Source organism: Panthera tigris, chromosome D4 (assembly GCF_018350195.1).
Source record: "Panthera tigris isolate Pti1 chromosome D4, P.tigris_Pti1_mat1.1, whole genome shotgun sequence".
NCBI classification, from domain to species: domain Eukaryota; kingdom Metazoa; phylum Chordata; class Mammalia; order Carnivora; family Felidae; genus Panthera; species Panthera tigris.
In genome coordinates, this window is record NC_056672.1 from 43,599,562 (window position 1) to 43,612,737 (window position 13,176).

The 13,176-nt window shown below is 40.4% G+C and overlaps 1 protein-coding gene across 5 annotated transcripts in view; it reads left to right on the plus strand.

The window, feature by feature from the left end:
• The first annotated feature begins 1,861 nt into the window (after positions 1-1,861).
• Positions 1,862-13,176, plus strand: part of DENND4C (DENN domain containing 4C) — a 123,488-nt gene continuing 112,173 nt past the window's right edge. For 2 of the 5 annotated variants that reach the window (XM_042963464.1, XM_042963466.1), the window contains exon 1: positions 1,870-1,961. The gene's annotated coding sequence lies outside the window, so the exon portion shown is untranslated. Of the gene's footprint in view, positions 1,962-13,176 lie in introns of all 5 variants that reach the window. The other 3 variants (XM_042963465.1, XM_042963467.1, XR_006210330.1) reach the window with 2 other exon arrangements.

Below are 13,176 nucleotides of genomic sequence, written 5' to 3' on the forward strand. Positions count from 1 at the left end.
GCATAACGCAGGAGGCAGAGATCATTGTAAGGTACAATGAAAGGCTGTCTATCACATGCGCTAAGTATTGATTACTAGACTGGTCTGTTTGACATTATAGCTTATTGTAAATTAATAAATGATCTTCTTGTGAATATTATTTTACCCACTTTACACATAAGGAAAATTAAGTAACTTGCCAGAGAAGTGGAAGAAAGTGAGGGAACCATGATTTATGTCAGTCATTCATCAAATACTTTTTGAAAGTCTATCATATAATGGAGCACCTGGGTGGCTCAGTTGGTTAAGCCTCTGACTTCAACTCAGGTCATGATCTCAGGGATGCTGAGTTCCAGCCCCGCGTGGGGCTCTGTGCTGACAGCTCAGAGCCTGGAGCCTGCTTTGGATTCTGTCTGTCTGTCTGTCTCTCTCTCTCTCTCTCTCTGCCCCTCCCCCACTCACAGTCTCTTTCTCCCTCAAGAATAAACATTAAAAAAAAAAAACAAAACAGTTTCTGCTATTGGCTGCAAAACTCAAACCATTCGTATATACAATAAACTTCAGAAGTAAACGGACAACAAGGCGCTCATGACCGAGGTCTAATCTTACACTTTTTGGCAAAAGGGCAGATTGAATCAAGAAAGTAATTCTCAGGAAAATGATCATTATATATGTAAATACTCATCAGATATACACAAATATTACCAGTTCTAAATTTGACCTGTCATGAAATCTGTGAAATCATTCGCCATTTACTTTTATTTTTTTGCCAGGAGGTAAAAAGCGTTTCAAACCACTTGCTTCTTCCTGAATAACTAATTGTTATTCTTTCTCACTGTAATAACTTCCAAATGTTCTCAAAAATATTTTGCAAAATTTGCATGGAGGCGAAAGGAATTTGCGTGCATCCATGTAGACACGGAGCCTAAACTTAGGAGGCAGGAGAGAACTGGTTAAACAACCCATTTCCACATTCGGAGTCCCCATCCCGAAATCTCGGCCCAGGTAGCGACACGGAGCGCGGCCAAGGACTCTCTTGGGGCGCTGCAGCCGGAAAAGGACTTCGGGAAGCCCCAGTCGGCGGGTCTCTATCCGGCCTCAGAGGCGCCCCCCGTCATGCGTGGAAATTTCAGTTCTCACCCCGGAAAGGAAAACTTCTCGTCCAGGGACGTGAATCCCGCTCAGCATTCTTCTCCCAGGACTGAGGGACTCGGCGTCCCTTTCCCCGTTTTTGATAAACCCTAGAGGAGCAGCCGCCACCTGCCTGAGGCCGGGGCGATAAACCCACACCACACAGAGTCGGAGCCCCGCAAGAAGGGCAGCAGAGTAGCGCCCTGGGCCCTTCCTTCACTCCCAGCTCCTTTTCCGCGAGGGACCCGCGGAGCGAATGCGGAGGAGGGGCTCCAAGGGGGCCTGGCTGGGACCTCGCGCCCCGCGGGGGTCGCGGCGGGAGGCGGGGGGAGGGGAGCAGTGACCGCGCGGCCTCGGTCCTCCCCGCGGGCGGGACTCTAGCACTGCCCCGCCCCCGCGGCCTCCCTTTTCCACCCCTCCCCCCACGCCCTTTTCCACCCACCCCCGCAGTAGGAAAGGGAGAGGGAGGGGGAAAAGGAAAGTGCTGTTCTGTGGAAAAGGGCGGAAGGAGGGGGAGAAAAAAAGAAAAGGGAACAGGAATATGGCCGTCAGCTGTCGGGGCGGCACTGCAGCCGGCTGCTACTAGGCGACCCGCCGCCCGCACCGCCGGACCCGGGAGAGCCGAGGCGCCCGCGCGGGCTCGCGCTCCCGGCCGTTATCGCTGCATGCGGCGCCCCTCGAGACCGAGCCCGTCAGGCGGCGCAGGCGCAGATCGGGCCGTGGCGGCGGCGGCCGCGGGAGCAAGTCCCCCCGCCCGGCTGTGGCGAGGGCGCGCAGGCCGCGTAGCCGGCGCTTTCATGCCCCAGCAAGGGGCTGTGTCTGGGTGGCACTGAAGGTGGAGCAGGCGGCAGGTGAGTCTGCGGTGGAGGGCCTTTCAAAGCGGACGAACCCTACGGCGCGCCTCCACTCGGCCCGCGCTCCCGGGCTGAGAGGGCGCCGGACAGGTAGCAACTCGGAGGGTTGAGTTCCGATGGCCCGCCTGCGGGGGGTAGCCAAGGAGGCGGATAGTGGCCAGGGCTGGCGTTCCCGGCCTAGTTTCTCCGCTGTTTCCGGGGGCGGGGAGTCCCTGGAGCCTGCGGGGTGTGATGATGGGGGAGAGGCCGCGCCAGGACGGGCCTCCCCGCGCCGCCCGTCCAGGCTCCAGAGAGCCACTCGCAGGACGCGCGAGGGGTCTGGGCCCTGGGGACCTCCGGGGCGACGGCCGTCTGGGAGGGGGCAGGGCGGGGAGAGGGCGGGGATTGGGGCACAGGGGGCGGGGAGCCAGGGCAGGGGTCTGGGCGCGAGGAGAGACCTGGGGGCCCGGGCAGGTGTCGCAGGTGAATTGAGGGCATTTCCTCCTCTGCATTACCGTGGCTGAACCTCAGGGCTTCCTTGTGGGGAATGACTTTTCGGAAGACTGGTTCCATTCAACTCCGAGTGACTAAACACAAATAAAACCAACTAATGAGCCCCTAGAGCTGACTTGTGTAAAGAGCTGTAACTTTTCTACACCGAGGATGCTGTACTTTCTTTTTTCTTTGGATGCTTCATGAACCTTTTTCCCTCCCGAGGACCGTCTCATCAGAACAAATAAGGAATGACCCAGTTTTTAAATAGTACCCCCGCCCGGTCCCATTAAGTGTTTTTTTTTTTTTCACACGGGAAAATTTAGGGCAGTTACCGAAGTCACTTGTGCAAATGTGAGGGTTAAGTGTCATCTCCAGTAATGAACTGTGTGTTTTTGCCGAAGAGAGATTGTCAAGCACTGTAATCTGGGAATTTGATTTACTGAGACTTTAATTGTGTGCAAACTCGTGTTAAGTCGCTAGACTCCAGTTTACGTGGGGATAGATCTTCCTTTCCGGTTTAGAAGGTGAAGGATATAGTAGAATATAGGAAAGAATTTTAGTGCTAAGACGCCAAGTTTTCTGTAAGTACTTGATCTGAGGCTATCGTGTGAAATGAAGCGCATTGTTTATGATGATCTGTGTGCACATGAGAGCAAAATCACTATCAAAAGGAAAACTATCTTTGAGCGTTAGTCAGTTCTTGATCAATATAACCATGAAAAAAAAGCCCTTATATTTTATTTTCTGCCCTGTTATTTGTATTACTGTTAAAAAGTTGGTTAACTGTCTTGGTGTGAGACTGGGGACTCAGAAATGAATTTCGATTTGTATCCATGAGGATGATCTGCCTCATACACGCTTGCTTTGACTCCTTTTTCTAGCAATGGCAAACTCAGTCCACACTTTCCCCTACATCGATATCTCCTGTGGCCATTTTGCAAAAGAGTTGATTTTTTTTTTGTATTACAGATTTTAGTGAACTGATAATAGGCCAGTTGACTTTGGCCATGGTACCTCACTTAGTGTACTACTGTTTAGACTTGTTAATTTGGATAATAGAAAAGCGATGATGTTAGAAATGTTGAAGTTGTATCTTGGAGTAATTTACTCTTGTATAATTTGTAAATGAGAGCATTCTGTTGTTGAGAGTAAACATAGTATTTTGTAGTATAAACTTGAGTTTCCAAGCTGAAGAAATTGGCAGTAGAGATGGTGTGTGGAGAGTGTTCTTAAAACGCAAATGTTTTAAATTACAAGGAACTGCAGTGATGTGTAGGCTGTAAAAATTCACAGTGCCAGACTTAGAAGGTTATTTGGTTGAGGTGCTCTCTATAAAGAAACATGTTAAGTGTCTTCAATAAAAGCTAATTTGTAGCTATACACAAGGGATTTTTGCATGATAAAGATACATAAAGGCACCTTTGCTCTTTATGTCTCTTTCAGTTATGACCAGAACATGTCATATTTTCTTTGGAGTTTCCTGCCTGGATAGTTACTGATTTTGCATTGGCTCTTCTTGCTGCTCAGTTTGAAAGTTAGGTTTCAGTCTTAGCCTTGCAGCCTATGTACAGGTTGAAAAGAAAAAGAAAGCTGCTGAGTCAGAGGCAAGTTGTCTTATTTGGTCTTTCTGATTTGCAGCAGGGAATTTCTGTTATAATTTCAATTTCCAATATAATATGCTTGCTGAAATTTGGTTAGTGAGGGCAAATAAGCTTTCCTAATACACAAATTAAAATTTTACCTTCTCTCAGCTGGTGCCAGGAGTTTTCTCTCCTCTTGCAGATTGTCGGTTTGACAGACTCATAGTAAATGGGATGCCTTGTTGGGATGGAAGATTCCTTTGTAAGGGTTAAAAATTGGGGAAAATTTTACACAGTACAGCTAGCGTAAAAGTGTATGTTTAGCATCAGATTGTAGGAAATTCCAAAATCAGATAATTTTATTATTTGAAAATTCAAACAGTATTTTTTGGGATGAAATTAGGTAGTTTATAAACTTAAAATTTTTTTCTACTTATGGCAGTACGTAATACATATAAATAAGTGTAATAGAGCTTAATGTGCTGCTTGAAAACTTTTTATTGGAAAGAAATATAACATGATTAAAGGAAATTCCAAAGGGAAAAAAATTGATTCTCACATATCTTACATTTTTCTGTATTCTTATTCTATTTGTATAATATATTAATCAGTAAAGTATACTAATCCTATCTATACTTGTGTATGATTCTGTGGGTAATATTCATATAATTGTCTTTTTAAGCATCACATTTTCCCCTGGTGCTGCATATTAATATTATTTTATGGTTTTGTAATAGTCCAAAGTTTTACTGTTTCACAGTGGATTTAACTTTTTCTCTGTGTTTTAGCATTTTACTAATTCCACTTTATTACTCTTAAATGATGTGATAATGAAATCATTTTGCTAATATGATGGTCCAAACCAAATTACTTTTTAAACTTTTGAGGGAGTAAGCATTCTTTGAACTGTTTCATTTGCAGTGGATTATTAGGGCTCCTATAATATAGTATTCAGTTGAAAACAGAATTAAAGATGAAAAGCTATAGATGTGTATGACTTGAATTTATTGAGTACATATCAAAATATAAATTCACAGTTCTCCCTATTACTGACTTACAAGTTTCTATGTCTACTAATTTTACTTTAAAAATATAATAAGTAATATTCTTATAGGAATTCTTTTTTTTTTAAGTTTATTTATTTTGAGTGTACAAGCATGCAAGTGAGGGAGGGGCAGAGAGAGAGGGAGAGAGAGAGAGAATTCGAAGCAGCTCCACGCTATCAGCATAGAGCCCTGACCAGAGGCTCGAATCTGCAAACCACAAGATCATCACCTGAGCCGAAATGAAGAGTTGGAGGCTTTAGTTACTGAGCCACCTGGGCGCCTGCCCCCTTATAGGAATTCTTTTTTTTTTTTTTTTTTTCTTTTTGCAGGAATGAATTTTATTTTATTTTATTTTTTTAATATGAAATTTATTGTCAAATTGGTTTCCATACAACACCCAGTGCTCATTCCAACAGGTGCCCTCCTCAATGCCATCACCCACTTTCCCTTCCCTCCCACCCCCCATCAACCCTCAGTTTATTCTCAGTTTTTAAGAGTCTCTTATGGTTTGGCTGTCTCCCTCTCTTTTTTTTTTCCTTCCCTTCCCCCATGGTCTTCTGTTAAGTTTCTCAGGATCCACATAAGAGTGAAAACATATGGTATCTGTCTTTCTCTGCCTGACTTATTTCACTTAACACTCTCCAGTTCCATCCACGTTGCTACAAATGGCCAGATTTCATTCTTTCTCATTGCCAAGTAGTATTCCATTGTGTATATAAATCAATTTCTTTATCCATTCATCAGTTGATGGACATTTAGGCTCTTTCCATAATTTGGCTATTGTTGAAAAGGAATTCTTAATAATTAAAGTAATATTGTGAAAAATAAATAAAAGTAGTATTGTGGGACATAAATGTTTTTCAGTGTATCTTATTTCAACCAAATCTACTATTTACAAATCTAGATTTAAAATCTTCTGACTTATACAAGAGTAATTTTATAGGATTTTAAAAGTCTTTGTAATATTTTATATGATTCCTTGAATCTGGTTTTTTATTGTGTATATGCAGTTCATATATATCTTAATTTAGGGATGCTTAGATCCTAAAAGCATAGATGTTATGAGTCTCTTTTTAATTACGGAAAAAAGAATCTGTTAAATAGGTACTGTGCTATCTGCTAGGGATAAAAGATGAATAACATACAGTCTAAATATTAATGGCTAAGGAGCACTTGGGTGGCTTAGTCGGTTAAGCATCCGACTTTGGCTCAGGTCATGATCTCTTCGCCTTTGTGAGTTCTAGCCCCTCGTTGGGCTCTGTGCTGACAGCTCAGCCTGGAGCCTGCTTTGGTTTCTGTGTCTCCCTCTCTCTCTGCCCCTCCCCTGCTCACACACTCTCTCTCCCTCTCTCTCTCTCTCTAAAAAATAAATAAACATTAAAAAAGTTTTTTTTTTAATATTAAAAGCTAGTAAGGTAAACAGTCTTATAAATAAATATCATAGCTACAACATGACATATCCAGAATAGAGCAAACTTCTCTATAGGAGCAGGGGGAAGTCCCTAAACTGTGTCTGGTGTGGATTAGAGAGGGTAATTTACATAGAAGGATGCATTTGATTTAAAACTCAAAGAATGATATGAAAGGTACAAAGTAATGAAAACATGGTGGATTTTATCAAAATACAAGTAATGTAGTGTGGGGGCACAGGTAGTTTGGAGGGAAGTGGAGAGTAAGCTGGAGGGGAAAGCAGAGGCTATGTCATGAAGGGTTGTAAAAGTCAAATAAGAAATTGAGACTGTACATTGTAGGGAACAGAAAACCATGTAATGATTTTAGGCTGTTAAATATCTTTGGCTCAATTGTATGAAGGATGGATTTGGGAAAGCAGCTTGAGTGAGGCTGCAAGTTCATCAGTCAGAAGATCTTGAGGGCATCCAGGTGAGAATTGAGAACAGCAGTGGTAGGGATGGAAAAAAATGAATAAATTGAGAACTATCATGTAATACATACATTTACTCTGGCTCAGAAGCCTTGTCTCTAGCCATATCTTCTCCTTGTCTTCTTGTCCAGTGTGTACCTGTCACACCAGCTAACTTAGATTCTTTCTCTTAGAACCCTTGTTTATGCTATTCCATTTACATGTTAGTTTTTCTGAGCTGTTTTTCCTGATCACATTGTCTATTTAGGGGGAAAAGTTATTATCATTCCACTTAGTTATTTTATTCTGTAGAGTTTCTTTTCTTACCTTCCTTCATATTTGTTTCCCTTACTAGTTTTGGAGGTTGTATATGATCTGACTCCTTTTTATTTTTTGTAAGTGTGGGTCTATTTCTAGTTTCTTTTTCTGTTCCGTTGGTCTATGTATTTTTTAAATATTTGTTTATTTTGAGAGAGCGACAGAGAGAGAGAGCACACGAGCGAGCTCATGCGCATGCACGTGCAAACAGGGGAGGGGCAGAGAGAGAGAGAGAGGGAGAGAATCCTAAGGAGGCTTCACACTGGCAGCACAGAGCCCAGTTCAAGGCTTGATTGCAGAAACCTGGAGATCATGACCTGAGCTGAAATCAAGAGTCAGTTGCTCAACTGACTGAATTTATGCAGGCGCCTGTCTTGGCCTAGATTCTTATACTAATACTATATCGTCTTTATTTCTTTATAGCAAGCCTTACAGTCAGGTAGCATATGTCCTTCAACATTGTCTTTTTTCAACATTGCTTTGGTTATTTTGGATCTTTTGCATTTTCATATAAACTATAGACTAAGCTTGTCAGTGTTTACAAAAAGCCTGATGAGGAAAATTGACATCTTAATAATATTGAGACTTCTGATATTTTAACATGGTATATCTCTCTGTGTATTTAGGTTTCTTTAGTTTTTTTTTTCTGCAGTGTTTTTGTGATTTTCCTTTTATAGGCTTTGTATATATTTTGTTCAGTTTATCCTGAAGTATTTAATGTTTTTTGATACTTTCCATTGTTAATGAAACTGTTTTTAAAATTTTTTTCTTCAGCTTTTGTTGATATTGTAAAAGATACAATTGATTTAGTTGTCTTACTAAATTCACTTTTTTTTAATTCACTTTTTAATTCTAGTAGCTTTCAAGTAGATTCCTTACGATTTTCTTCATACACAGTCATGTCTGCAGAGAAAGCCATTTTTGCTTCTTATTTCCAGCGTATGCCTTTTGTTTCTTCTTGCCTTATTGCCACTGCTAGATCAGTGGTATTCACTAGAAATATAATGTAATTTAGAATTTCTAGTAGCCCCACAATAAGAGGCAACAATAAGTCAGTCATTAAATGTAATATATTTTTTATTTCATTACCTCTAGCATATTATTCACATGTGTAGTAGTTTCCTCAGCACTGTCATAACAAATTACCACAAACCATGTGGTTTAACAGAACAGAAATTTATTCTATCTCAGTTCTGGAAACTAGAGGTCTGAAATCAAGGTGTTGGCAGGTACATGCTCCCTCTGAAGGCTCTAAGAAGAATTCTTTCCTTGCCTCCTCGTATTTCTGATGGTTGCAGGCAATCCTTAGATATAGGGCTATTGAGAGTTGCTCTTTCTTCTTATGTCAGTTTTGGTAATTTGTGTGTTAAACATTTTGACCATTTCAAATAAGTTGTTGAATATATTGGTGTGAAAGAAAATATTTATAATATTTCCTTGTGATCTTTTTAACATCTAACAATATACCTTTCATTCCTCATATTAGTAATTTCACCTTTCACTTTTTTCTTGATTTAGAGTTATTGATTTTTTTTATTGCTATTGCTTGTCCATTTTCAATTTTATTGATTTCTGCTCTTTTTATTTTTTTCCTCTACCTTTGGTTAATTTGTTTTTCTTTTTTTAGCATCTTAAGGTGGACACTTATATCACTGATTTAAAAACTTTCCTGTTTCCTGGGACACCTGGGTGTTTGTGAGTTTGAGCCCTGCATCCAGCTCTGTGCTGACAGCGAGGAACCAGCTTGGGGTTCTCTCTTTCCTTCTCTCTCTGCCCCTCCCTTGCTTGCATGCATGTGCACACTCTTTCTGTCTCTCAAAATCAATAAACTTTAAATAAATTAAATAAATAAGTAAATAAATAAAAATTTCTTTTCTAATATAAGTGCTTAAAGCTATAAACTTCCTTCTAAACATTACTTTAACTGCATTTTACACGTTAATTTCTGTTATTTTTTTAACTTAAAAAAATTTTAAATATTTATTTTTGAGAGAGAGTCAGAAAGTGAGCAGGGAGGGGTAGAGAGAGAGGAGATACAGAATCTGAAGCAGGGTCCAGACTCTGAGCTGTCAGCACAGAGCCTGATGGGGGCTTGAATCCACAAACCGTGAGATCATGACCTGAGCTGAAGTCGGATGCCTAACTGACTGAACCACCTAGGTGCCCCTAAATTTTTTTTTTTTTTTATAATTTTAGAGAGCATGAGTGGGGGAGAGGGGCAGAGAGGGAGAGGGAGAGGGAGAGGGAGAGGGAGAGAGAGAGAGAGAGAGAGAGAGAGAGAGAATATGAATCCCAAGCAGGCTCCATGCTCAGCACAGAGCCTAACATGGGGCTCCATCCCATGACCCTGGCATCATGACCTGAGCTGAGACCAGGAGTTGGATGCTCAACTGACTGAGCTACCCAGGTACCCTAATTTCTGTTATTTTCATTCAGCTCAGAATATTTTCTAACTTCTCTTGTGATTTTTTTTTCTTTGACTGATGGATTATTTGGAAGAGTGTCTTTTAATTTCTGAATACTTATGGAATTTTATAAGATGTCTTCCTATTACTGATTCCAAATTTAATTCCACTGTGGTCAGAGAACATGTTGTGTATGATTTATATTTTTTAAAATTTATCCAGACTTGTTTTATGGGCCAGCATCTTGTTTCTCTGAGTGAATGTTCTATGTGCACTTGAAAAGAACTTGTATTTTGCTGTTGTTGGGTGGACTTTTCTATAAATATCATTTATGTCGAGATGATAGTGTTCTTCAAATATTATGTATTCTTGCTGATTTTCTGTATGCTTGTTCTAATTACTAAGTGAGGAGTGTTGGACTCTCTTTAATTGCGGATCTGTTTATTTCTCCTTTCAATTCTGTCAATTTGCACATGAAAAGATGCTCAACATCACTCATCATCAGGGAAATAAAAATCAGAACTACGTTGAGATACCACTTCACACCTGTCAGAATGGCTAAAATTAACAACACAGGAAAGATGTTGGTGAGGATGTGGAGAAAGGGAACCCCCTTAAACTGTTGGTGGGAATGCAAACTGGTGTAGCCACTCTGGACAATAGTATGGACACCCAAAAAGTTAAAAATAGAACTATCTTATGACCCAGCAATTGCACTAGTAGGTATCTGTCCAAAGGATACAAAATTACTGATTTGAAGGGGCACATGCACCCTGATGTTTATAGCAGTATTATAAAAAGTAGCCAAATTATGGAAAGAACCCAATGTCCATAGACTGATGAATGGATAAAGAATGTGTGGTATGTGTATACATACATATATACATAGGTACGTGCGATGGATACATACATCAAAAAGAATGAAATCTTGCCATTTGCAATGACATTGATGAAGCTAGAGTGTATTATGCTAAGCGAAAGAAGTTAGAGAAAGACAAATACCATATGATTTCACTCATATGTGGAAAAAAATGTTTGTAATGTTTATTTTTGAGAGAGAGAGAGTGCAAGTGGGATAGGGGCAGAGGGAGAAGGAGATATAGAATCTGAAGCAGGCTCCAGGCTCTGAGCTGTCATCACAGAGCCCGACCTGGAGCTTGAACTCATGAACTTCGAGATCATGACCTGAGTCAAAGTCAGTCACTTAACCGACTGAGCCACCTAGGTGCCCCTCATGTGTGGAATTTAAGAAACAAAATAGATAAACATAGGGGAAAGAAAAAATAAAAGGGAGGCAAACCATACGTGACTCTTAACTATAGAGCTTAAAGCTTTGGAAACCTCTGATCTCTTTTTACCGCTTCTGAGGTTTTGCCTTTTCTAGAATGTTATGTAAATGGAATCATATAGTAGTTAGTCTTTTTATTTTTATTTTTTTTATGTTTGTTTATTTTTTGGGGGGGGGGCAGAGGGAGAGGGAGAGAGAGAGAGAGAATCTGAAACAGGCTCCATGATGATGTGGGGCTTGATCTCAGGGACTGTGAGATGACTGCCTAAGCCGAAATCCAGTCGGAGGCTTAACCAACTGAACCACCCAGGGGCTCCCCCACAGTTCTTTTCAGATTAGCTTCTTTCACTTTGCAGTATGCACTTAAGGTTCCTCCATGTTTTTTTTCATGGCTTGAGAACTAATTGCTTTTTTTCACTGAATCATCCGTTGTATGAATGTGTCACAGTTTGTTTATCCATTTATCTATTGAATGACATCTTCTCTGCTTCCAGTTTTTGGTGATCATGAATAAAGCTGCTATAAACATTGTATGTAGGTTTTGCATAGACAAAAGTGTTCAAACACATTGGGTAGATACCTAGGAGGCTGGCTGCTGGATCATATGGTAAGCTTACCTGTAACTTTGTAAGAAACCATTAAACTATCTTCCAAAGTGGCTGTTCCATTTTGCATATCCATGAGCAGTGAATTTCCTGTTCTTTCTATATTCTTATCAGCATCTGGTGTTAGGTCTTCTTTTTTTTTAATTTTAGCTACTCTAATGGAGGTGTATTGGTATCTCTTTTAAGTTTGCATTTCTCCAGTGACACTGAGCATTTTTCATATACATATTTGTCATGTGTATATCATCTTTGGTGAAGTATATGTTCAAATCTTTTCCGTATTTCTTTTTTACTTGTTGGGTTGTTTGTTTTCTTACTGTTGAGTTTTTTTGCATATTTTGTGTACCTGTCCTTTATCAGATATCTGTTTTGCAAATATTTTCTCACTCTGCAGCTTGTCTTTTTATTCTCTTCACAGTGTCTTTTACAGAGCAGAAGTTTTTAATAGATTCTACCTTACTCTTTATTTCATGGATTGTGGTTTTGCTATCTAAAAACTCATTGCCAGGGACGCCCGGGTGTCTCAGTCGGTTAAGGGTCTGACTTTAGCTCAGGTCATGATCTCATGGTTCGTGGGTTGGAGCCCCATGTCAGGCTCTGTGCTGACAGCTCAGAGCCTGGAGCCTGCTTTGTATTCTGTGTGTGTCTCTCTCTGCCCCTCCCCTGCTCATGCTCTGTCTCTCTCTTAAAAATAAATAAACATTTAAAAAAATAGTAAAAACTCATCGCCAAACCCAGGATCCTACATTTTCTTCTGGAAGAAAGGTCTATGATCTATTTTATTTTACTTACCTATTAATTTTTATTTACTTATTTTTAGAATATTTATTTATTTTGAGAGAGAGAGAGAGAAAAAGCATGACCAAGGGAGGGACAGAGAGGGAGAGAGAGAATCCCAAGCAGGTTACGTGCTGTCAGTTCAGAGTTGGTCGTGATGCTTGATCCCACAAACCAGGTAGGTGATCACGACCTGAGCCAAAATCAAGAGTCAGATGCTCAGCCTACTGAACCACCCAGACCCCCCTAGGATCCATTTTAAATGATTTTTTGTAGAAGGTATAAGATCTCAATCTAAATTTGTTTGTTTTGCATATGGAGGTTCAGTTTTCCACCACTATTTGTTGAAAGACTATCCTTTCTCCATTGAATTGCCTTTGCTGTTTTGTCAAAGGTCAGTTGTGTCTTTGTTTAAAACGTTTCCTAGAGGTAGCTTAGAGTTGAGTCTTATTTTTGTTAACCCAATCTAATAATTTCTATCTTTTATTATTTATTTATTTTAAGTGTTTATTTTGAGAGAGAGAGAGGGAACGTGCAAGTGCAGGAGGGGCAGAGAGAGAGGAGAGAGAAACTCAAGTAGACTCTGTGCTCAGCCCAGAGCTGAAGAGGGGCTCGATCTCATGACTGAGAGATCCTGACCTGAGTCAAAATCAAGAGTCTGTCGCTCAACCCACTAAGCCACTCAGGCACTACTCTATTTTTTAATAGGCGTTGTTAGACCACTTAAAATTAAAAAAAAAAAAATCAATTTTATTGAGAGATCTAATTTATACATCATAAAATTCACACCCATTCAAAGGAAACATTTCAGTGTTTCTTAGTATACTTACAGAGTTTTGCAATCATCAGTGTAATCTA